The 26,627-nt window shown below is 41.3% G+C and overlaps 1 protein-coding gene across 1 annotated transcript in view; it reads right to left on the reverse strand.

Moving 5' to 3' along the window:
* The window catches only part of LOC112227089 (guanine nucleotide-binding protein G(I)/G(S)/G(O) subunit gamma-12), a 44,307-nt gene extending 19,775 nt beyond the window's left edge, over positions 1–24,532 (reverse strand). Inside the window, exon 1 of the mRNA XM_024391926.2 lies at positions 24,213–24,532. The gene's annotated coding sequence lies outside the window, so the exon portion shown is untranslated. The remainder of the gene's footprint in view (positions 1–24,212) is intronic.
* Between the last annotated feature and the right edge of the window lie 2,095 nt (positions 24,533–26,627).

Consider the following 26,627-nt stretch of genomic DNA (forward strand, 5'->3'; position numbering starts at 1 on the left):
CGTAGCCAGACCTGGCTCTCAAGAGAAGACACAAAATGAGGTGGAAACTGAGCTGCACTTCTGCACTGATGATTTGATTTGATTTGATTTGACCATATTAGAGACACATATTTGCCTCAGATTACACAGACCCACTAAGAATTTGAAAACAAATCCATTTGTGACCTGTTGCCACAAGAAAAGGGCAACCAGTGAAGAACAAACACCATTGTAAATACAACCCATATTTATATTTATTTATTTTCCATTTTGTACTTTAACTATTTGCACATCATTATAACACTGAACATAGTCATAATATGACATTTGACATTTCTCAATTCCTCTGAAACATTTTTGAGTGTAATCTTTGCTGTTCATTTTTGATTGTTTATTTCACTTATGTTTATTATCTATTCTACTTGTTTTGGCAATGTAAACATATGTTTCCCATGCCTATAAAGCCCTTTGAATTGAATTGAGAGAGAGCGAGAGAAAGAGAAAGAGAGCGAGAAAGAGAGAGAAATTGAAAGCAAGAGAGACAGAGAGAAGACAGAGAGAAAGAGAGAGAGTGAGAGATAGAGAGAGAGAAGACAGAGAGAGAGATAAAGAGAGAGAAGACAGAGAGAGAAGACAGAGAGAGAGAGAGAGAGAGAGAGAGAGAGAGAGAAGACAGAGAGAGAGAGAGAAGACAGAGAGAGGGAGAGAGAAGACAGAGAGCGGGGGGGAAGAGAGAAAGGGAAAGTGTAACCTATCCACATGACTTTTTATAAGACAACTTCAGCTGCAGCCTCTGCCAAGCACAATCATGACAAACGTTAAAAGAACAATGGACAAGCACTAAGCACACCGCTGGGCCACTAAAAACACAATAAAAAGTGATTCAGTAACAAACCTCACCTCTGTAAACAATAATTTTCCATAACTCTATGAAACAGGGCAATGAAACAGGACAAATTAATTGGTGATCAAAAACAAAAAAGTATGGCACGTTTCCATGCTGGCACCATTTCATCTGTAAGAGGTAAAGGTCGAGAAGTAAATGAACCTATTTTCTAGTGGTGGGGGGGGGGATCAATACTGGTCAATATCGGAATATTATTTTTGACGATATATCGTATTGTATTGTTTTGACAATATTGCAACATTATTTTTGCGTTAGTTGGCTGTAATTGCAGTAATACTCCAGTATTTTTGCGTTAGTTGGCTGTAATTAATACTCCAGTATTTTTGCGTTAGTTGGCTGTAATTAATACTCCAGTATTTTTGCGTTAGTTGGCTGTAATTAATACTCCAGTATTTTTGCGTTAGTTGGCTGTAATTAATACTCCAGTATTTTTGCGTTAGTTGGCTGTAATTAATATTCCAGTATTTTTGCGTTAGTTGGCTGTATTTGCAGTAATACTCCAGTATTTTTGCGTTAGTTGGCTGTAATTAATACTCCAGTATTTTTCCTTAATAGCTTGTTCTCCATCTCCTTTTTAACCTCTACGGTACGGTTGTTGCTAACTTGAGCTAATGTGACTAGAATGATGTTGTATACAACAGCCAACTTTCTGGGACATAGACATGTCTTATATGGACATAAAGCTTAAATTCTTGTTAATCTAACTGCAGTGTCCAATTAACAGTAGCTACTACAGTGAAAAAATAGCATGATATTGTTTGAGGAGAGTGCACAACAACAAAACACTTTATCACGGCAACTGGTTTGATACATTCACCTCTGAAGGTAAATAGTGTACTTACATTCAGTAATCTTGCTCTGATTTGTCATCCTAAGGATCCCAGAAATAAAATGTAGCATAGTTTTGTTTGATAAAATCCTTTTTATGTTAAAATGTAGGAACTGTTGTCTACAGTTTGACCCCCCTACTGTCTCTGGCTCCACACCCACCCTGCCAGCCCGCCATCTAGATGTGTGAAAGTTTGTGTATAAGCTAATTATCCATCATGTATGACATTCATGGGAGTGTGTAAAGTTTAATTGTGTATTAACATAGCAGTTTTGTATGTTCTCTCTAATTATGTACTTGAAAATGAATCAATTGACCAATTTGCACACACACTGCCACCATCTGGTGGCCAAAATCTAAATAACACCTAGACTCCTACCTGAAAGGATGGCCTTTCGCTTGCATTTCAATGATGATGGAGAGAAGAAAAACATGTTTTTGTTTGTTTGTATTATCTTTTACCAGATCTAATGTGTTATATTCTCCTACATTAATTTCAAATTTCCACAAACTGCAAAGTTGAGCTACAGGCAGTAGCTACAGGCAGTTAGATTTGGGTATGTCATTTTAGGCGAAAATTGAAAAAAAAAGGGTATGATCCTTAAGAGCTTTTTAAATAGGGAGCCAATTTGTTTTCAGCACTTTTATTTCCATGACTGATCAAAACTAATTTTCTTGCCTCCCGAGTGGCACAGCGGTCAGGCTGTGTCACAACAGGCGGACTTCGGTCGTCAGTTAAATGGTATTTCCTCTGATACATTGGTGCAGCTGGCTTCCAGTTTAAATGGTGGGTGTTTGGAGGGTTATGTTTCGGAGGACGCATGACTCGACCTTCGCCTCTCCCGAGCCTTTTGGGGAGTTGCAGCGATGAGACAAGATCGTAATTGGATCGCAATTGGATAAATAAAAACTAATTGTTGTCCTTCTGCAGCAGACATATGGTGAGCAATATGAACATCGAATCGCAAATAAAATCACAGTATCGAATCACAATACATATAGAATCGTGAGAATCGCAATAGATATTGTATCGTCACCTAAGTATCGTGATAATAGGCCCAGACGGCATCCCCAGCCGCGCCCTCAGAGCATGCGCAGACCAGCTGGCCGGTGTGTTTACGGACATATTCAATCAATCCCTATACCAGTCTGCTGTTCCCACATGCTTCAAGAGGGCCACCATTGTTCCTGTTCCCAAGAAAGCTAAGGTAACTGAGCTAAACAACTACCGCCCCGTAGCACTCACTTCCGTCATCATGAAGTGCTTTGAGAGACTAGTCAAGGACCATATCACCTCCACCCTACCTGACACCCTAGACCCACTCCAATTTGCTTACCGCCCAAATAGGTCCACAGACGATGTAATCTCAACCACACTGCACACTGCCCTAACCCATCTGGACAAGAGGAATACCTATGTGAGAATGCTGTTCATCGACTACAGCTCGGCATTCAACACCATAGTACCCTCCAAGCTCGTCATCAAGCTCGAGACCCTGGGTCTCGACCCCGCCCTGTGCAACTGGGTACTGGACTTCCTGACGGGCCGCCCCCAGGTGGTGAGGGTAGGCAACAACATCTCCACCCCGCTGATCCTCAACACTGGGGCCCCACAAGGGTGCGTTCTGAGCCCTCTCCTGTACTCCCTGTTCACCCACGACTGCGTGGCCACGCACGCCTCCAACTCAATCATCAAGTTTGCGGACGACACAACAGTGGTAGGCTTGATTACCAACAACGACGAGACGGCCTACAGGGAGGAGGTGAGGGCCCTCGGAGTGTGGTGTCAGGGAAATAACCTCACACTCAACGTCAACAAAACTAAGGAGATGATTGTGGACTTCAGGAAACAGCAGAGGGAACACCCCCATCCACATCGATGGAACAGTAGTGGAGAGGGTAGTAAGTTTTAAGTTCCTCGGCATACACATCACAGACAAACTGAATTGGTCCACTCACACAGACAGCAGCGTGAAGAAGGCGCAAGCGCCTTCAACCTCAGGAGGCTGAAGAAATGTCACCAAAAGCACTCACAAACTTCTACAGATGCACAATCGAGAGCATCCTGGTGGGCTGTATCACCGCCTGGTACGGCAACTGCTCCGCCCACAACCGTAAGGCTCTCCAGAGGGTAGTGAGGTCTGCACAACGCATCACCGGGGGCAAACTACCTGCCCTCCAGGACACCTACACCACCCGATGTTACAGGAAGGCCATAAAGATCATCAAGGACAACAACCACCCGAGCCACTGCCTGTTCACCCCGCTATCATCCAGAAGGCGAGGTCAGTACAGGTGCATCAAAGCTGGGACCGAGAGACTGAAAAACAGTTTCTATCTCAAAGCCATCAGACTGTTAAACAGCCACCACTAACATTGAGTGGCTGCTGCGAACACACTGACTCAACTCCAGCCACTTTAATAATGGGAATTGATGGGAAATGATGTAAAATATAAAATATATCACTAGCCACTTTAAACAATGCTACCTAATATAATGTTTACATACCCTACATTATTCATCTCATATGTATACGTATATACTGTACTCTATGTCATCTACTGCATCCTTATGTAATACATGTATCACTAGCCACTTTAACTATGCCACTTTGTTTACATACTCATCTCATATGTATATACTGTACTCGATACCATCTACTGTATCTTGCCTATGCTGCTCTGTACCATCACTCATTCATATATCTTTATGTACATATTCTTTATCCCCTTACACTGTGTATAAGACAGTAGTTTTGGAATTGTTAGTTAGATTACTTGTTGGTTATTACTGCATTGTCGGAACTAGAAGCACAAGCATTTCGCTACACTCGCATTAACATCTGCTAACCATGTGTATGTGACAAATAAAATTTGATTTGATTTGAATATCCCAGCACTACAATTTACAAGTTTGCAGAATGCGTGTGTGTGTGTGTGTGTGTGTGTGTGTGTGTGTGTGTGTGTGTGTGTGTGTGTGTGTGAATGTGTGCACGTGTGTTAAATACATCTAAACTAGATCACTGCCACCATGATTTAAAGGCATCATTCAATGAAGAGACATTCGAGAAGCTGCACATACTACATCAGTGTCAACTGGGTCAAGTGTCAATAGTCTGTTGACCTTTTGCTTACAGGTCAGTGTTTAACTCTCTCAGTGGACCAGACTGAATATCTGTTTCTGCCACCCGCCATGTTCTGACACTGCTAGATGTGGCAACGATCAAAGGAGAAAAGACACAGACACACTCTCTAACTAACTGAACACCGGTTGAAAGTTCTGTATATAACGCTTCTTCTTAGTGATAGTGAGGTGTGTAGTAAAACAGATGACTTGAGCAAGACGGGATGCTTTTAACACATCTTCAAAAACGAGGAAAGTCTCTCCTACACTTTTACAACCGAAACTCACTTAATGACAAAAACCTGCTCGTAGAAAGGCGATAATTTGAACAAGTGAGATGATAATAGGCAGACAGGGTTTCGCTCTCTGTGCGTACTCAAGTTCTTTAGATAGACAAAGACCTCAGATAGACAAGGACCTCAGATACTCAAGTTCTTCAGATAGACACGGACCTCAGATAGACAAGGACCTCAGATAGACAAGGACCTCAGATAGACAAGGACCTCAGATAGACAAGGACCTCAGATACTCAAGTTCTTCAGATAGACACGGACCTCAGATAGACAAGGACCTCAGATAGACAAGGACCTCAGATAGACAAGGACCTCAGATAGACAAGGACCTCAGATACTCAAGTTCTTCAGATAGACAAGGACCTCAGATAGACAAGGACCTCAGATAGACAAGGACTTCAGATAGACAAGGACCTCAGATAGACAAGGACCTCAGATACTCAAGTTCTTCAGATAGACACGGGCCTCAGATAGACAAGGACCTCAGATAGACAAGGACCTCAGGTACTCAAGTTCTTCAGATAGACAAGGACCTCAGATAGACAAGGACTTCAGATAGACAAGGACCTCAGATAGACAAGGACCTCAGATAGACAAGGACCTCAGATAGACAAGGACCTCAGATAGACAAGGACCTCAGATAGACAAGGACCTCAGATAGACAAGGACCTCAGATAGACAAGGACCTCAGATAGACAAGGACTGAATCCCTCCCCCCTCTTTGTAGGACAAAAGTAACTTTGTTTTAGCAGGACTCAAGATTTACTGTATAGGACGTGTGTGTGTGACCCATCAATGTAAATCCCCAGTTATTACTGTAACAGGAAGAAAAGTGTCACTCTGAGAAGTGTTTCCCCTACCATTACGTTTAACCCCACCTTCTCAAGAACAAAACCGGCTTCCTTTAATCTTAACGGAAAGTGTTGGACCCGGCAACCATTAATGTTGCTTCAGGGGCCTTTGCACCTCATTAATGCAAACATCCAAGGGCAACACTGACAGAGGCAACATACAATGCAGAAAAGGCAAAAGTACAGAAACAGAGAGCAGCCGTATTGCATTTGATGCAATATCCTGTCGTCATTGTGTTTGTATTCATTCAAACTATATGGTACCACACAGCTGCTATGCTAAAGGGCAAGTTCCTGATTGTAAGATATTTATGACTGGTTCAAGGACAAGGACTGTTTGAATCTGAGAGCGGGAATGGGCAGGGTCAGGTCATGAGAAACCAACCCAATAACATCTGACGAAGGGAAAACAGAAAGGAGAAGAATGTAGCAGAACAGGGCTGGGTTTCATCAAACGCATCGTAGCACTAAGATCATCTTTCATTTAGTTTCAGTTGAATTAAGATGGTCTTAGTGCTACAATGGTTCTGGGAGAGCCAGCCCAGGAGTAGGCCTATAGGACTACCAACCAATGAACCAAGACTTCAAGCCGTTACGCCTCGATCACACCGACAGCGTCATCGCATTCTTTTCCAATGGAACGCTCTGTTTGCCTTGCAGCATTGCGTTGCAGAAGCAGTTGCAGTGCGTTCTGTGTGGTGCATACGTTGTATTTATCAAAACGTATGCATCAAATTGTATAGGCGTAGACGGCTTGACAGAAATATATATTTTTGTTGCACACATATCCAGATGATGCATATCCATATGCATATATATATATGTCATTGAAACCAGTAGCTTTTTGTTTTATAAAGACTTCCATATGTCATTGAAACCAGTAGCTTTTTGTTTTATAAAGACTTCCATATGTCATTGAAACCAGTAGCTTTATGTTTTATAAAGACTTCCATATGTCATTGAAACCAGTAGCTTTATGTTTTATAAAGACTTCCATATGTCATTGAAACCAGTAGCTTTTTGTTTTATAAAGACTTCCATATGTCATTGAAACCAGTAGCTTTTTGTTTTATAAAGACTTCCATATGCCATTGAAACCAGTAGCTTTTTGTTTTATAAAGACTTCCATATGTCATTGAAACCAGTAGCTTTTTGTTTTATAAAGACTTCCATATGTCATTGAAACCAGTAGCTTTTTGTTTTATAAAGACTTCCATGTCATTGAAACCAGTAGCTTTATGTTTTATAAAGACTTCCATATGTCATTGAAACCAGTAGCTTTTTGTTTTATAAAGACTTCCATATGTCATTGAAACCAGTAGCTTTTTGTTTTATAAAGACTTCCATATGTCATTGAATCCAATAGCTTTTTGTTTTATAAAGACTTCCATATGTCATTGAAACCAGTAGCCTATTTCTCTCAGGTTCTATTGGCTTTAAAATGTCTTTCATTGTCTGTTCAGAGTTTGTTTTGATATTTTAACCTGCGTGTCGTGATCGCATTTGGTGTGGGGAGACAAAATACATTTATGCACGATGGAGAACGCACAAAGCCGGTTTGGGTTCCGTGTTATTCTACAATGTAGAAAATTGGCAAAAATTAAGAAAAACCCTTGAATGAGTTGGTGTGTCCAAACTTGACTGCTACTGTATGTTATTTTATATTCTCAAACTAACAGCAGTGCCTATATGATGTCTTTCCATTCAGGTGTGACATTCTGGAATGATTATTTTATGCAAATGTTGTTGATCAGTAGGCTAATATCAGTCCCATATGGAAGGAAAACAGATTGTTTGTCATCTGTAGCACCATTGATTCCACTGATCAGCCCAAACAAGCTCAATAACTCATGGTGCGCACACACTCCTATTGAATATGCATTCACCTGTATTGTGAGTAGGCCTATGCCATCTTAATAATAGTCCCAATTTATCAAGAGAGTTACCATTCAAATAAAATTATTACCATTATGTTGTTATGTAGTTAGGTTGGTCAAATGTATTGTTTGATTTAAAAATTCATGCATTAAAGCATACATGGCTGTCTCTGGGAAATTTTGTCATCAACATTTCCTAATTTAATGATATTGAATATCGGCCTAAAATATTGGCCATTGGCCTCCTTGACCCCCAAACATCGGCATCGGGCCTAAAAAATCCATATAGTTTATTCTCTAAACCAGACACAGACAGAGAGACACACACAGGTAAGCAGCCAGTAAGCTAGACACAGTGGGGTAGGGTAGGTAGAGCCCCGGGGCCCAGATTAATGCTTGTGTGGTTCTGTATCCGGCTCCTCTTCCTCCTCCTCCAGTAACTCCATCTGTCTGAGATGTCAGGGATCCAAGGGACTGGGGACAGATACCGCAGGGTCAAACTGAGGTCACTTCCTGGAGAGGCCACCCTGATATATGTCAATTATCCTATACCCCTCTTTACATCCCCTCCCTTCAGACTTTCTCTCGTGTCTTATTTTCTCTGCACAGATACATGGGTCTGGGTCAAGGTCTGGCTCAGGGTCTGGGTCAGGGTCTGGGTTAGGGTCTGGGTCTAGGCTGGCCCATTCACACTACCATAAAGATGTGTTGTTGTCAGTTTTGTTTTTTAGTTAAGTTAAAGGTTGCGACCTTTACAGAAAATGAGATTGAGTGAGTGTCTACTCACACAAGTGGCCAACACAAAGAGCTAGTTTACTAGCGCACTTTCTCTTTAAAAAGGTTAAAGCAGCAGAATGGATTCCGTTAAGCTGTACATCTTGGGTGTTTTATTAGGATCTCCATTAGCTGTACATTTTGGGTATTTTATTAGGATCTCCATTAGCTGTACATTTATTAGGATCTCCATTAGCTGTACATCTTGGGTGTTTTATTAGGATCTCCATTTACATCTTGGGTGTTTTAAGGTTAAAGCAGCAGATTATGGATTCCATTAGCTGTACATCTTGGGTTTTTATTTAGGATCTCCATTAGCTGTACATTTTGGGTATTTTATTAGGATCTCCATTAGCTGTACATTTATTAGTTTTTATTAGGATCTCCCATTAGCTGTACATTTATTAGGATCTCCATTAGCTGTACATTTATTAGGATCTCCATTAGCTGTACATCTTGGGTGTTTTATTAGGATCTCCATTAGCTGTACATTTATTAGGCTGTACATTTATTAGGATCTCCATTAGCTGTACATTTATTAGGATCTCCATTAGCTGTACATTTATTAGGATCTCCATTAGCTGTACATTTTGGGTGTTTTATTAGGATCTCCATTAGCTGTACATTTATTAGGATCTCCATTAGCTGTACATTTATTAGGATCTCCATTAGCTGTACATTTATTAGGATCTCCATTAGCTGTACATTTATTAGGATCCCCATTAGCTGTTGTGAAAGCAGCAGCTACTCTTCCTGGTGTCCACACAAAACATGAAACATGAAACATGACATAATACAGAACATTGATAGAACAGCTCAAGGACAGAACTACATAAAAAAACTACACAAAACGTCACACATAGCCTACATATCAGTACATAGCACACAATATCTTGGTCTAAAAAGGGAGACGTGTATCTCTTATTTGAACCCAGGTTTGCTGTTCACTTGAGCAATCTTTGATGGGTGGGAGTTCATGGGTGCAGGGGTGTTCATGGGTGCAGTCATGGCTCTATATAATACTGTACGTTTTCTTGGAATTTGTTCTGGATTTGTGGACTGTGAAATGAGATGCAAATAAAGTTTTGTGCAATTTGAATGTGAATGCAGCACCTGAGTTTGGTGTAGGATGAATTGGACAAAGAGTGTGTCTGTGCAGCTCCCTGACACCTGTGTATGCCTCTTCAACACAGTGGAACAAGAGACAAAAACTTTGGGGCCCAAGGAGCGAGAGAGCATAAAGGGTGGTGTCTCTGCTCACACACATGCACACGCACACACACACACACACACACACACACACACACACACACACACACACACACACACACACACACACACACACACACACACACACACACACACACACACACACACACACACACAACCCTACTCCATAGTTTTCCAGTTAATTTCTCACCACACAGGCACTAAAAACTATCCCAAGACTGAACAAGGACCCAGAAATTACCAACAATCTATCCCTTTGTTTGGGTTGCCAGCCAACTTCCCTGAGGACTCTAAAGAAATGAAACAATCCATCAAACCGACATCAGTTCTGAGCATTCTGAAGCCTGAGCTCCACAAAAAGACAACAGTTAACAGATTACAGAAGATGCCATTTGGAAACACAAGAAAAACGTATATTTCCTCTCGTTATTGTATCAAATAAATTGTTATTAGTCACATGCTTCGTAAACAACAGCTGTGGACTAACAGTGAAATGCTTACTTACGGCTCTTCCCAACCATGCAGAGAATAAGAAAATAGAGAAATAATAGAACATAAAACACGTAATAATACAAATAATACTAGATACACAATGAGTTACGATAACTTGGCCATATACAAGGGGTACCAGTACAGAGTGGATGTACAGGGAGGGGTACAAGGTAGTTGAAGTAGATATTGTATTCACGTATAACTAGGAATAAAGTGACCGTAAATAGTAGCAGCAGCGCATGTGATGAGGCCTAAAAGTTTGTGAAAAAAGGGTAAATGCAGATAGTTAAATAGTTAACCAAATATCTACCCGGACTATCTATTTAGCCTTCTTAAGTCTTGGGGATAAAAGCTGTTCAGGGTCCTGTTGGTCCCAAACTTGGGGCATCGGTACCGCTAGCCGTGTGGCAGCAGAGAGAACAGGCTATGACTTGGGTGGCTACGGTCTTTGACCATTTTTAGGGGCTTCTTAAGACACCGTCTGGTAGAGAGGTCGTGGAAGGCAGGGAGCTCGGTGATGTACTGGGCTGTATGCATTACCCTCTGTAGCGCATTGTGATTGGATGCCAAGCAGTTGCCATTCCAAGCAGTGATGCAGCCGGTCAAGAGGCCTACTCACTTTTGGAGGATCTGAGGAGCCCAAATCTTTTCAGCCTCCTGAGGGGGAAGAGGCATTATTGTGCCCTCTTCACGACTGTGTTGGTGTGTTTGGACCATGATGTGGACATCAAGGAACTTGAAGCTCTCGACCCACTCCACTCCAGCCCTGTCGATCACTTCCATCGCTCATGCATTTATCAACTTGACTGTGTTTCATGCACTTTTTATTTTATATTTATTTAACCTTTATTTAACTAGGCAAGTCAGTTAAGAACAAATTCTTATTTACAATGGCGGCCTACACTGGCCAAACCCGGACAACGCTGGAACAATTGTGTGCCGCCCTATGGGACTCCCAATCACGGACGGATGTGATACAGCCTGGATTCAAACCAGGGACTGTAGTGACGTCTCTTGAACTGAGATGCAATGGCTTAGACCGGTGCTCCACTCGGGAGCACCTTGTGCTTCCTTTGGTTTTGAATGTGAGCTATGAAACATGCATTGTCATTGTTATTATTGATACCACTTCTTCCTGATCGGCTCCACGCAGAGGAAGTCATATCTATTGTATAACATCTACCTTTACCTGGATTAGTGCTATCTTGAATCCTTGGGACGTCCCTATTTCAAACCCTAACCTTAACCCTTACTCTAACCTTAACCCTTACTCTAACCTTAACCCTAACCTCAACCTTAACCTTACTCTAACCTCAACCCTAACCTTAACCCTTACTCTAACCTCAACCCTAACCTTACTATAACCTTAACCCTTACTATAACCTTAACCCTTACCCTTACTCTAACCTTAACCCTTACTCTAACCTTAACCCTTACTCTAATCTTAACCCTAACCTCAACCATAACCTTAACCCTTAACCTTACTCTAACCTTAACCCTTACTCTAACCCTAACCTCAACCTTAACCCTTACCTTACTCTAACCTTAACCCTTACTCTAATCTTAACCCTAACCTCAACCATAACCTTAACCCTTAACCTTACTCTAACCTTAACCCTTACTCTAACCCTAACCTCAACCTTAACCCTAACCTTACTCTAACCTTAACCCTAACCTTAACCCTTACCCTTACTCTAACCTTAACCCTTACTCTAACCTCAACCATAACCTTAACCCTAACCTCAACCTTACTCTAACCTCAACCTCAGCCCTAACCCTAACATTTCAAATTTGATGTGATGTCAGAGTTGGGACATTCCAAGGATCCCGCTTAGACTTTCCCCTTCACCCGTCCGGCAGGAAGTTGACGTGGGCTGGTGGAGCCTCCTCTCCTTAGGCCGGGGGAAATAACCCATATAAGTGCAGTATGGTTATGAAATGCTGTAGAGTATAGGTCAGGGTCAATATTAATATTGGTTCAGGTAAGAGAGAGTTGGCGTCTTTATGAAAGGCGTGTCTTCCTGTATTGCCCTGACGGGGGTTTTATGGAAAATAACAGAAGCCTAACACATTTCACGTGAACGTTATCATTGGAAATATGATATAGTTCTAAAATAGACAACAAAACCTGCCAGTGTTTTCTCAAGCAAACCACAAAGCTATTGGCCTACTGTTCAATGTACACGTCTGTTATTAGAGTAAACGAAATGCCATTTGGTCCCCTGGCAACACACAGAGCTGTTATCAAAGCTGTTGACAGCATAGTGGGATCAATAAGCGAGAAGCATATCTCTAGGAGCTTGGGGAATCCTCTGCAAAAAAAACACACACACGTATGACACTATAAACACTCCACACACTCTGTGGAGCTGTTAGAGGATACTTCAATGGGGCCAGGCCACCCGCTAGACACAGACAGGGTAACTTTACCTCAGCGACCCAACACACGCACACACACACACACAGGAGATATACAACAGAAGAGAAAACAATATCAATGGGCTGTGGATAAGTCTACTCACTAAAGGTTGTAGTTAGCCCACCTGGCAAAGCCAAGCTGGCAGAAAAGGGGTGGGGGGGGGGGTCATTGTCAGGACACCTGGACCTTGTAGTAAGGCCCCTCGTCCCTATCTCCATATTAAAACTTGACGTGGGGTAAAGGAATTCCACAATGCATCTCTTCCCATCTGAGTCATTTCAGATGTAGTATTTTAATTTGAGCCAGTATTCTACAGCAGGAAAATAATCCTGTAGCAACGGGAAATTTGAATTATTATGTGGATTATAATTGATGGACATTTTTGTAGGGGATGATACATTTTTCGTAAAGGATTATTTAATTTTTTATTGAACCTTTATTTAACAGGTCTGAAATGTCAAAGTGTACATTACAGACTTCAGAAGCCTTTTAAAACCTCAAATACACTACAAGTTTAAAATGTCCTGCATTGCAGGAAAGTTCTCCTTCAATCTGTAGCTAATGCAGAACTATAATTGCACCTGCAAGTGAGGACCCTATTTCCCTACTGACCGAGTACATTGTACTAGCTAACACACATTACCCTAACTTTGTCCTCTACCAAACAAAGCAGCTTTGTTTCAGGAATGGGAGTGTTGGAAACTTTTGCTCATTCAAGTATTTACTTCAGTATTTAGTCTAAGGTTGCGACTTAAGTATATTTACATTCTTTAAACCACATGTAACACAATACATACTGCAATATGAGAAGACACTGCTCTGCCAAAGTGGCAAACCCTCACATACGCACAATATCAATATTTGGATATGTCACTGTTTGTAAGTAGCCCATTAAAAGCAGGATACAAGTGTATGCTCTGCCTCAGGAAAGTTTTAGACCGCCTGAGGAAAGACAATGTGAGAGCTGGGAATGTAGTCTAGTGCGCCACCTAGCGTCCATAAAGAGGAATTGCTATTTATTTGAGCCTTTTCTTCTTTTTTTCTTCCATATGCCATGCCAACAATCGTGCGCCAATTTCAGGTAATTTTAAGACAATTGTCATTTCATTATTACCTATGTTTCTCCTGTTAATTTCATGTCAGGACAATGTTTAAGGAATTAATAACTTTGAGTAAGTGGCCCTTTCGAGGGCTGTAAACAGGGATGAAATGTCAATGACAAAACCATGGCAACGAAACATTATTTTATAATCCGAGACATTCTTTTATAATCTAACAGTACAGCCACAACAAATATAAGAAAAGTTTCAGCAACAAAATTCCACAGCAAAAATACAGCTTTTCTATGAGGAGCACAGCGACGGAAACAACCCCTAGCAACCTAGCTAACTGACAGAGGCATAAATAACCCCTAGCTAGCCCTCTGATAGAAATTTCTGCCATATAATATGTTTTTTTTCTATCCAATGTTTTCAGGTGTTTTGGTTTCAACAGGAAAATCCAAATTGTGATAATGCCTGCATTCCCACCATATCAGCAGCAGGGGACAGCAGAATATAGGATTCTCCATTATTTGGGGGGGTAATACCATTATGAGCTCTGTGCACGTACAGTAGCCTACACACAAACGTGTTCTCTGCATTTCCATAAGTTATGACTATAGTTAATAATAGTATGCATCAATCTGTCTTTGGTATTTAATTTCCAACATATTAAAGAGCCACTGAACACGCCGATTGGCACTCGATTTCAGTCTTGGTGGTGTGTTTCCTGACCGATTCCACGTTTGGTTAATAATGTTTGTCCAAAAAAAGAAGAAAGAAAATGCTGTTTCATGTAAACTTCCTCACTGTATATGCTATTGTATTAAGAGCAATCCCCGCAGCTGTTTACCCCCAGGTTAGTGGGCAAATGGACGTCGTCAAATCAAAACCCAACCTTCATTTATTTACCCATTGTGACGCACGGATGTTCAAAACTCCGTTTTGGATGAGACTGACTTTATGACAAAAATGATCATATTTACACTTTGTAGCCAATTTTCACTCGAATAAATGTTTCTGACACATATCAATGCCACATAGGCCATTTTCAAAGGGATTGTTTGCTTTTTAAAGGCAGTGGCTCTTTAAGTAATTTAATACAATGAGTAACACGTTGTATTGCACACACATTTAATATACTTAGCTTAACACACATACAGTACTTTACATTTGTTCACTGCATGTCTATGATTCAAATAATTACTAGTACTACTGGGCCAGGATTTGCGGCCCGGAAGTTCGTGGAGATCTTATTAACGGTAAACGCTAAATGTCAGCTCAAACGTAAATTACCTTTAAAAGTCAAGAGCAATGCGCTACCTTCTAACGTGCATTGGATTGAATCCCGGCCCTAGTCTTCCGACACAAAGACAAAGCATTAGAACAGAGTGACCGAGGCCAGAGCTTCATATCAACAACGGAAGTTAACGTTAGCTTGACATTAGCCTGAGCCGCTAATCTTAGGAGAGACTCAACCGTTACGTCAGGAGCCTCAAATTAAAAAGCAATATTTTATCCCACCCTCAGACTGGTTTAGGGAATAAACATCACACTTCCTGAGCTCCCTGGTTTGGGATCAGATTCACTGTATCAGCCTCAGTGATTCCAAATCACTACTATAGAAACACTGCCATACATAGTTTACAGTCAATTCACTTATTGTACTATATCAGGTCAAACAGCCATCCTCTCCACTCTCAGCTACTACTAGTCATCTAACAATACCACAACATGTATGGTGTCAGAGATAATGCTGTTATGTCCACATGAACCACTTTGTCTTTCTAAATGGATAGGCCAGCTTGGCTGTGTTTTCAGTGCTTACTGAATCTTTTAATTGAATATCTAAATCTATAGGCTAACGAAGTGAGCAACAGCAGTTCAATATATACAGTGGGGCAATAATTGGCAAATAAATTCATTAAAAATCCTACAATGTGATTTTCTGGATTTGTTTTCCTCATTTTGTCTGTCATAGTTGAAGTGTACCTATGATGAAAATTACAGGCCTCTCTCATATTTTTAAGTGGGAGAACTTGCACAACTGGTGGCTGACTAAATACTTTTTTGCCCCACTGTATGTAGGCTTTTAATTTGATCACTTTTGTTGCAGAGAATTTTCCTGCATAACAGGAAGTGCAAACATGTAGTGTAATTGAGTTTTAAAAAGGCTTCTAAAGTTTGTAATTTCCAGACTTAATTTGCCCTAAGTAAAACTGTATCAACTTCTACAAAACTTTACATGAATTATAATCCACATTATGATTCAAATTTCTTGTTGCTGTAGGATTATTTTCCTGCTGAAACAAAATAGCTCAAATTAATAACTGTAGTAGTGTATTATAACACTCCTAGAAAAAAATGGTTCCAAAAGTTATTCGGCTAGAGAACCCTTTTTGATTTCTGGTAGAACACTTTTAGTTTCAGGTAAAACCATCTGTAAAAAGTGTTCTACCTGGAACCCAAAAGGGTTCTACCTGAAACCAAAAGGGTTCTAACTGGCAACCAAAAGTGGTTCTTAAAAGGGTTCTTCTATAGGGACAGCTGAAAAACCTTAAAGGTTCTAGATAGCACCTTTTTTTCTAAGAGAGTATGATTTACATCCTCCCTGGGTTTGGACAAGCAATCAGTTATCATTGGCATCACCCTCAGTATCAACAGCTGCTAACCTCACTGGGATGGATTCAAAAGGCCAGGCTATGAGTGCCTAGGGCTGGATTTGAGCTTCCCATAAACTGACTTAAATTCAATTATATCAACTAGGTGTGCATCAGTGCATGTGTAAATTCATGAGAAAACAATTGCTTCACCATAAGAATACAAGTGTGTGTGTGCGTGCGTGCGTGCGAAAGAGAGAGACAGAGAGAAAGCACCAGGTGGAAGACAAAGCTCGTCCACTGAAGAGGTTTCTGCATATGACAGCTTCTACATGGTAACAACTCACGTGGTCACGATGACGGCATGTGGCACAAGGCTGCCTGCATCCAAAAATAAACCATTGTCATATCCCTCCCTTCTTTGTTGTCTTCTCATCCATCCTCTTCCTGCCATCCCCCTTACTAATGGACATCTTAGAATTCCTTTTGAAGGGGATTTTAGTTGGAATTCTGCTTGTCATATGGGGAAATCTAGGAATGTTTTAAGGTTGATCGGAACATCTGGAAATGTTTGGAGATTGACCCTCGATAACCTGAGAGAGAATGAGGATCTGTAGGGTGGTTAAACCACTTGATGGACTCCTCAAGAATACAATGACTATCTATCTATCTATCTATCTATCTATCTATCTATCTATCTATCTATCTATCTATCTATCTATCTTACCCACAATCCTCTCCACTTCATCTGGATGGAAGTATTTTCACTACAGCAGTACAACAAAGAGATTGAATGAGCCTCCAGGAGACCAAAACAGAGTATTCACCGTGTAGCTGATTGAGAGGTAGAGAGAGAAACGTCTGGAAAGGAAGACTTGACACTAGTGTGTCACACAGGGCTTGTAAGGACGAGACACAACATGTTATACACCGCCAGAGTTTATGACTACACAAATTAGGTGGAAGTCCGCTTCCATCTCAGATAGTTGCTACGACAACCATTAAATTATTGAAGCACACGTTTGATCCCCATTCAAATCAGATTAAAATACAGGTCCTAACAGACACACTTTGTGCAGGAAAGCAGAGAGGCACAGATGTTTATCTATTATATGTCATTTCCTGTGACGTAATATCTAGTTCTTTATAAAAAGAAAACGTTTTTTTAGGGGGGGTCTAAGAAGAATGGGTCAGCAGGGTAGCCTAGTGGTTAGAGCGTTGGACTAGTAACCAGAGGGTTGCAAGTTCAAACCCCTGAGCTGACAAGGTACAAATCTGTCGTTCTGCCCATGAACAGGCAGTTAACCCACTGTTCCTAGGCTGTCATTGAAAATAAGAATTTGTTCTTAACTGACTTGCCTAGTTTAATAAAGGTAAAATATATTTATTTTTTTAAGAATCAACTCCCAGGGCACTAAGGTTGTCATAACCCAATCTTGTGCATTTTTTTCCCCAGTTATAAAATTAAAAGCATAAATTCATCAACCTATTGCTGAATCATCAGTTTTGGGTGTGTCTACTGTACATCGGTAATGTCAACACTCTTGTTGGTTAATCAATACTGAACAAAAATCTAAACGCAATGTGCAACAATTTCAAAGATTTTAACAAGTTACGGTTCATATGAGGAAATCAGACAATTGCAATAAATTCATTAGGTCCTAATCTATGGATTGCACATGACTGGGAATACAGATATGCATCTGTTGGTCACAGATACCTTTAAAAATAAATGGGCCTCACATTGGGCCTCAGGATCTTGTCACATTATTTTTGTGCATTTAAATTGCCAATCGATAAAATGCAATTGTGTTCGATGTCCGTAGCTTATGCTTGCCCATACCATAACCCCCCTGCCACCATGGGCACTCTGTTCACAATGTTGACATCAGCAAACCGCTGACCCTAACAATGCCATACACATTGTCTGCAGTTGTGAGGTCGGTTGAATGTACTGCCAAATTCTCTAAAATGACTTTAGAGGCTGCTTATGGTAGAAGGATGAACATTCAATTATCTGACAACAGTTCTGGTGGACATTCCTGTTGTGTGATTAATCTGCACATTTTTGAGTGGCCTTTTATTGTCCCCAGCACAAGGTGCACCTGTGTAATGATAATGCTTTTTAATCAGATTCTTGATATGCCAACCCTGTCAAGTGGATTAATTATCTTGGCAAAGGAGAAATGCTCAATAAAAGTAACACGTAAACAAATTTTCTGCACAAAATTTGAGAGAAATAAGCTTTTTGTGTGTTTTGAACATTTCTGGGGTCTTTTATTTCAGCTAATGAAACATGGGACCAACACTTTACATGTTGCATTTATATTTTTGTTCAGTGTATGTTCTTGGGTCAAGTGGACAAACTTTCCTTAACATACGGCTGAACCAACCACCACAAACAACAGGACAAAACATGATTCTGGATTTGCCGGCACTAATAAAGTCATTTTTGTTTGGTAGCACTTTATTTTAAGTACAGAAATCACCAGGTATTTACTAGCAAACTACACTGTCAAATGATTAATACACAGTTATACTCTATTTTCTGATTTATTGGGATTGTTTTGGGGATTCATTTTTAAACTCAGTCAGACCCCATTTTAGACTAGTGAAGATAACAAAGTGTTATTGATGTTGCACTGTTTTGTCAATGCAATTTGTGTGCGATGACAAAGAGCTCATTTCCACATTATGTCAACAATTATGTTCTATGTTGTATTAGTGTATTAGTGTATTATGATATTGTCTTGGGGACACCAGTCGATCAATGTGGAGTGAGCAGTCATATCCTCTGAGTTCATTACTGAGAAGGTTATTCAATCCCCCACATAAACATGGACTAGAGGAAACAGAGGAAGTGAGTGACTGTGTGTGTGCACGTGTGTGTGTGTGTGTGTGTTCGCACATATTTTAATCACTGGCAAGACAGTTGGTATTAAACTGTATCAACAAGAACGACTTGAAGCCTCACAAGTAGAACACACAGCTCTTCCTTCCTCATATACAAACCTGAGTTTATTCAAGACTGTAGCCACAGCTACCGAGCAAGTTCTGCAGCCTTCTCTTTCAAAGAAGACACTTGCTTCTGAAATCATTACAAGTTGGCTCAAAAGTCAAACTGTGTGAGTACCCTGTGGGTTTATTGCTGTCAAGAATGTACAGCTTCCCATGATTTGTTATTATTATATAGGTCCAAAAAGGGAGGAAGGAAGACAGAAGGAATAGTCAAAATTGAAACTACTACAGTTTCAACTACTAATAGTTTCCAAATGAAACATCATGTTAAGATGAATGCACTAACTGTAAGTCCATCTGGATTCCTGACGGGCCTCCCCCAGGTGGTGAAGGTAGAAAACAACATCTCCACTTCGCTGATCCTCAACACTGGGGCCCCACAAGGGTGCGTGCTCAGCACCCTCCTGTACTCTCTGTTCACCCATGACTGTGTGGCCATGCACACATCCAATTCAATCATCAAGTTTGCAGACGAAACAACAGTAGTGGGCTTGATCAAATCAAATCAAATGTATTTATATAGCCCTTCTTACATCAGCTGATATCTCAAAGTGCTGTACAGAAACCCAGCCTAAAACCCCAAACAGCAAGCAATGCAGGTGTAGAAGCACGGTGGCTAGGAAAAACTCCCTTATAACAGAACATGGCCAAGATGTTGGGGCGGCAGGGCAGCCTAGTGGTTAGAGCGTTGGACTAGTAACCGGAAGGTTGCAAGTTCAAACCCCTGAGCTGACAGGGTACAAATCTGTCATTCTGCCCCTGAACAGACAGTTAACCCACAGGCCGTCATTGAAAATAAGAATTTGTCCTTAACTGACTTGCCTGGTTAAATAAAATAAAAAATGTTCAAATATTCATAAATAACCAGCATGGTGAAATAATAATAATCACAGTAGTTGTCGAGGGTGCAACAAGTCAGCACCTCAGGAGTAAATGTCAGTTAGCTTTTCTTAGCAGAGTATCTCTGTTGATCACCAACAATGACGAAATAGCCTACAGGGAGGAGGTGAGGGCACTCGGAGTATGGTGTCAGTTAAATAACCTCGCACTCAGCTTCAAGAAAACAAAGGAGATAATCGTGGACTTCAGGAAACAGCAGAGGGAGCACCCCCCTTTCCACATCAAGTGGAGAATGTGGAATGTTATAAGTTCCTCGGCATACATGTCACGGACAAGCTAAAATGGTCCACCCACACAGACAGTGTGGTGAAAAAAACGCAACAGCGCCTCTTCAACCTCAGGAGGCTGAAGAAATGTGGCTTGTCACCTACAACACTCACAAATTTTTATAGATGCACATTTGAGAGCATCGTGTCAGGCTGTATCACCGCCTGGTACGGCAACTGCACCGCCCACAACCGCAAGGCTCTCCAGAGGGTGGTGCGGTCTCCACAACGCATCACCGGGGGCAAACTACATGCCCTCCAGGACACCTACAGCACCCGATGTCACAGGAAGAACAAAAAGATCATCAAGGACATCAACCACCCGACCTACTGCCTGTTCACCCCGCTACCATCCAGAAGGTGAGGTCAGTACAGGTGCATCAAAGCTAGGACCGAGAGACTGAAAAACAGCTTCTATCTCAAGGCCATCAGACTGTTTAACAGACTAACAGAGAGACTGCTACCTACATACAGACTTGAAATCATTGGCCACTTTAATAAATGAATTACTAGTCACTTTAATAATGTTTACATTTCTTGAATCACTCATCTCATATGTATATACTGTATTATATACCATCTATTGCATCTTGCCTATGCCACTCTGTCATCGCTCATCCATATATTTATATATATATTATTATTACATCCCTTTAGATTTGTGTGTATTAGGTAGTTGTTGGGGAATTGTTAGATTACATGTTAAGATGTTGCTGCACTGTTGGAACTAGAAGCACAAGCATTTCGCTACACTTGCATAACATCTGCTAACCATTTGTATGTGACCAATAAGATTTGATTTGAGAGAGTCTGCTAAATAACTAAAATGTCAAATGTAAATGTAAAGTTTCAAAATAAAAGCTAGAACAAAAACTGATAGTGTATGTCATCATAAAAAGCTGAAATTGTAAGTTACCGGAAATGATTACAATGGCAATTCATATAGTAATGTTTTGTTTTAGCGATAACTGTACCGATATGCCAAGAAACAGGCCGGGAGCCTTATGACAAAACCACACGTTTTGACAAGACTGCCTTTCATTTTAATGGGCATAGTAGAGTGAGGCTTTGATGAGAGTAAATAAGGGTACTAATGAGTTGGTCTAATCAATGCCTTGCCTGTGTTGACTCTGTGATGGGGCGACAGAACACAGGGCGGCTTATTGTCTGTGTATAAACGCCTTGGCCTAGAGCCTCCCTGGCCGGGCCTCCCTAGCTGGGCCTCCTTGGTTGGGTCTCCCTGGCTGGCCTCCCTGGCTGGTCGTAATTCTGCTGCATCATCACTCTCTCAGTCAGCACTCTAGTTGATGATCACAATGTAAACTGTACTACGAGGAGGTCCTCGAGACATGTTAAGCACAGGTCTTCTAAATAAATGACATAAACAGAGTTCCAAAGAGCCACGGTTTATTAACAATCGCAGGGCAATACAAAAGTTGATAAAATTGTGAGTCACAATACACCACACAGAAGGACACACACTGGCTGGGGCTATTTCTTAGAAGACACACAATGAGTTCGCAGCAGGGCAAGAAATAATCACAAGTATTCACACTCTTTGTAAGACAGCACACTCATGATGATACACTCGTATTTAGATAAAACACTTAATAATTAGCATACAAAACACACACGTGGATGAATAAGACTTGCTTCTGCTCTCAGACTAAATAGTTCCCTCCTAAGTAAAGTCAGATGTGGCGGTATCTAGGAAAGTGGTGACCAAAAAACAGGTACTGTAGACAAACAAACATTTTAAATAAATAGTCAGCCCGCCAAGGCATCCCCAAATATTTTGCCTGAAATACCAGACTAAACAAAATACCAAACCCTGCCTAACTAATGTAAGAAACTCAATAATACAGTAAGAGCAGTGAAAGGCTTCTCCCAAGCTCACTTTGAAGTTGGCAAGCCATGCTCTTTCCTGGCCTCCACAACCATAACTCGCTGTCAAAGCCGCTTCTCCCAACAGCACTGAACACTTCCCTCCAACTGCGTCGAACACGTCACAAAAGTTCACTAAACTTTAGACTTCAACTTCTCCGTCCTCCTCTCCTCCGTGACCCGGAAACCAATAAGTGGTCGAGAAGAGTAAATGTGTTTGTATGCGAACGAAGGAGTCTGCTCCCCTCCTCGAAAACCTACTTCGGCAGAGGATGCGCGAGAGTATCCTCGCAGCGTCTAGGCAGAAGGGTTTAACAATCCGCAACACCCCCTTTGAATCAGCTGTTGAGCTGTTGTTTTCCCAAAGGAGAAAAGAATGCAAACATTTAAAAATGATACGCTACTTGTCTTTTTGTCAATAAAATGTCTTGCACAACTAGCTACATTCGTGTTACCACTTTACACATATATTTTGGGATTCCACACCTGTAAACTCCATTTGCCTGATGACACACAAGTGGAGGTGGTTCTCATTTCTTATAAGTCATTTCCCACTGGGCACAGACATCAATTCAACATCTATTCAATGTTGGTTCAACGTAATGTTATTGCAATTATGTGGAAACAATGTTAATTCAACCAATGGGTTGTTTCCACGTTTCCTTTCCTCGACTCATGTCCTTGATTACCTTTGACATTTTTCAAAAGGTGGAGAGGACAGAGGAGAGGAGGCGAGCAAAACCATTTGAGATACTCCCATGGAGTGAACAGGAAATGTGCACTGTTCCTTGCGCTGCCGGGTGGAACCAACACTCTCTTTCCCTGAACGTTTCGCTTCAGGTATTTATGCAAATCGTACACCTCATCTCATAGCGGCCAGTAGGTGCCACTGGCTACAATAAGTTACACATTGGACAGAGTTGAAGACACAGGTGGATCAAGCTGACCTTCAGGAGCCAAGAACATGCAATCATACACTTTCTTCTATCGGGATAAAAATGTGGAATCCGGCCATTGTGCTGTCTTATGCAGTGTAGCCTAATGGTTGCTAGACTTCTCATTGAAATAGTAGCAATAGAACATCCTCACTTTGTAACTGGTTTACTACAGTATTGCCATATTTGATTATCTACTGCATGCATGTGGATATATTTTATTCTGATAGGTTTCCATTAAAGGTGGTATTAAAAACATTGCACACTCCTCGAGCCCAATGTGTGTGCCTGGCCTGTCATATCTAGATGTAAGGAGAAGGATTGATATGAAAAGGTAGCCTATGACTTGTTGCACGAACAAGTCGACCAGTCTCTGGAAGGCCTGACAATAAGTAGCCTACACGAATGGAAATACTGGCACTGTACGTTGTGCTTCAGCTGTTTCACAATAGGCGTATTACAATTCATTCTTGGTCAGAAGGGCGATTACCGTCGACACCCAAAGGCATAGCATACAATTATCACGGTAATAACTACAAAATGCACTTATGTTACGCGCATGGCCTATTACGCACTCTATTAATGTGACAGGTTCTGTCCCAATGTAAGCAAAATTGGTAACAATGTCAATATTTTATGTTATCTGGGTGCCACTGGAGTATCCTACAAATAAATACATTGTAATGGCAAGTTATCTTTCTGAACGTTTTTTGAAGAGCTAAAACAGGGAATGTGTTTTATAGGCCTATTGATTAACCCTTGACTTCCTAGGAACACTGACACGACACACTTACCTGGCGAGGGCAATACAAGCTGGTCTCCCCGTGTCGCCTAATGTATCCGTCACCAACTAGGAGGAGACCTCACTCAATAACAGTTGACAGCTATGAAAAGCAGATCAAACGACGGTCTTTGGGACTGCCAACTGGTGCCACTTTCACTTTCTCACGGTGTTGGCTGTCGCTTATCGTAAATATCGTTGATTATTTTATTTTCTCCACCTACTTGCCCGTATGACTAGGCTACACTCCCTCGTCCGCTTCGTGACGAAAACTAACGATCGCAGCCGGATAGCGAAGTGGAGTCACAGAACAGTGGGAACACTAGCGGGTGTTTTGAGAATTTGTTGTTTTGCAGTCTCTGCTCCTGTATTTATTGGTGCCTCCCAGGCGCCCTCTTTCTGTGCAAATCGTTTCAATACAATATGTACTAGGCATCCGCGGGTCGATTCTTTTCTTGAGCTGATTTGGCGGGGCGCCGGAACATAATTACAAGAACATTTGTAGACGGCAAATTGACCGCAAGAAGACCAAACAGATATGTTTGACTAAAACAATAATTTCAAACCCTGATTACATCATACGACCACGTGTATCTCTATTATGAGTGGGAATACTTGCAAACAGATTTCTTAAATTAAAATCTCTTGGAGCTGTTTTCCTGATGGTTTTTTAGTCTATTATAATAAATAAACCCACTCGCGTGGGGGGCCCTGTACTAGGCTATACTTCATATTAGCCCAAAGGCCGGCAGATGGCGATATTGAGTGGTTTCAACTTACCTTCCAAAGGCAATGGGCTCGTTCGAGCATATTACTTTTGTCAAAATGGTCACTGCCTTTCAAAGTCTGAGCCATTATGGGCATAAAAAAAAACTGTCCGACTTGCACCTACATGTAGGCTGCATGAACTTTACAACAACCATGTGATCAAAGGTCTTTTTTTTAACCTTTATTTTACTAGGCAAGTCAGTTAAGAACAAATTCTTATTTTCAATGACAGCCTAGGAACAGTGGGTTAACTGCCTGTTCAAGGGCAGAACGACAGATTTTGTACCTTGTCAGCTTGGGGATTTGAACTTGCAACCTTTCGGTTACTAGTCCAATGCTCCAACCACTAGGCTACACTGCCGCCCCATGAAGTATCGGCTGCAATTTTATGCACTTGCACCTTACCAGCTTCAGCTTGCAGCCGCCTGCATTCCAGGCTGTATCACAACTGACCGTAATTTGGAGTCCCATAGGGTGGCGCACAATTGGCCTTAGTGACGGCCGGGGTAGGCCATCATTGTACATAAGAATGTTATTAACCGACTTGCCTAGTTAAATAAAGGTTCAATTTAAAAAACAAAAAATACAATTGTGGGAGGCTCGATTGTCAACCAATCATTAGGGGGCTTTTGTTTGACCCATGCAAAACGTGACCAAAGATGCCCTTTCGAAAAAAGATTGACGTCAGAGTGGAGTATTAACTGCAGTTAGTGCGAGAGACTCGAATAACATATTCATTTGTACATGTCCACTGTATACCTGAATGCCGAATTTGGTTCCCGTTTCAGTCACACCCTTAGAAAAAAAAAAAAGATTGCAGTAAGTGCTGTAACTGCAGTCGACTGATATTTTCTGAACCTCTCCAACACAGAGAAAACACCATCATCTCCCACAGACAGCAGTCAGTGGACCCTGTGAAGGGCATGGTACTGGCTGAGGCCCCACAGCAGCAGCCCATCAGTTATGAGGTGCTGACCACCGGTGGAAACACTATGCTCCTTGAACGGGAGACCAAGGAATCAGAGAAAGAACTGTCCTCTACCAGCCTGTCCACGGCTACAGGCAGGAAGTAGGCTGGAGGAACTAGCTGCTTCGATGGAGCACTGAGGGGACTGAGGAAAGGACAAGAAGCCTGTAAGCATTACAAGTCACTCCGTTCTACGTGAATTTCAGTTCTCTAATATTGTAGCAACACATTGTCAACACAGAAGTTGAAGATGTTTTTTTCCCTTCTTCAGTCTCACAGAGCTGCTATGGGAGAAGATTAACTCCGACAAGCAAAAGAGGAATGATTTCCATTTATTTAGGAGCAGAAAAATGTTCAGTAAACTTGCCATTTCTTTGCAAATTAGTTCAGTACCGTCTAATTAGTTTTTACAATTTTATTTAACCTTTATTTAACTAGGCAAGTCAGTTAAGAACAAATTCTTATTTACAACGACGGCCTACCCCGGCCAAACCCAGACGACGCTTGGCCAATTGTGCGCTGCCATATGGGACTCCCAATCACAGCCAGATGTGATACAGCCTGGATAACAGTAAGCACATAAAACAATTAGCCTACAATAGAAATGCTAGTTAAGTTGCATTTTTCTTAGACCACAAGGAAATTCCCTTCACAACTTGTGAATATACTTTGAAAATATTCCAAAACTAGGCA

The sequence above is a fragment of the Oncorhynchus tshawytscha genome, linkage group LG28 (genome assembly GCF_018296145.1).
Source record: "Oncorhynchus tshawytscha isolate Ot180627B linkage group LG28, Otsh_v2.0, whole genome shotgun sequence".
Lineage (NCBI taxonomy): Eukaryota > Metazoa > Chordata > Actinopteri > Salmoniformes > Salmonidae > Oncorhynchus > Oncorhynchus tshawytscha.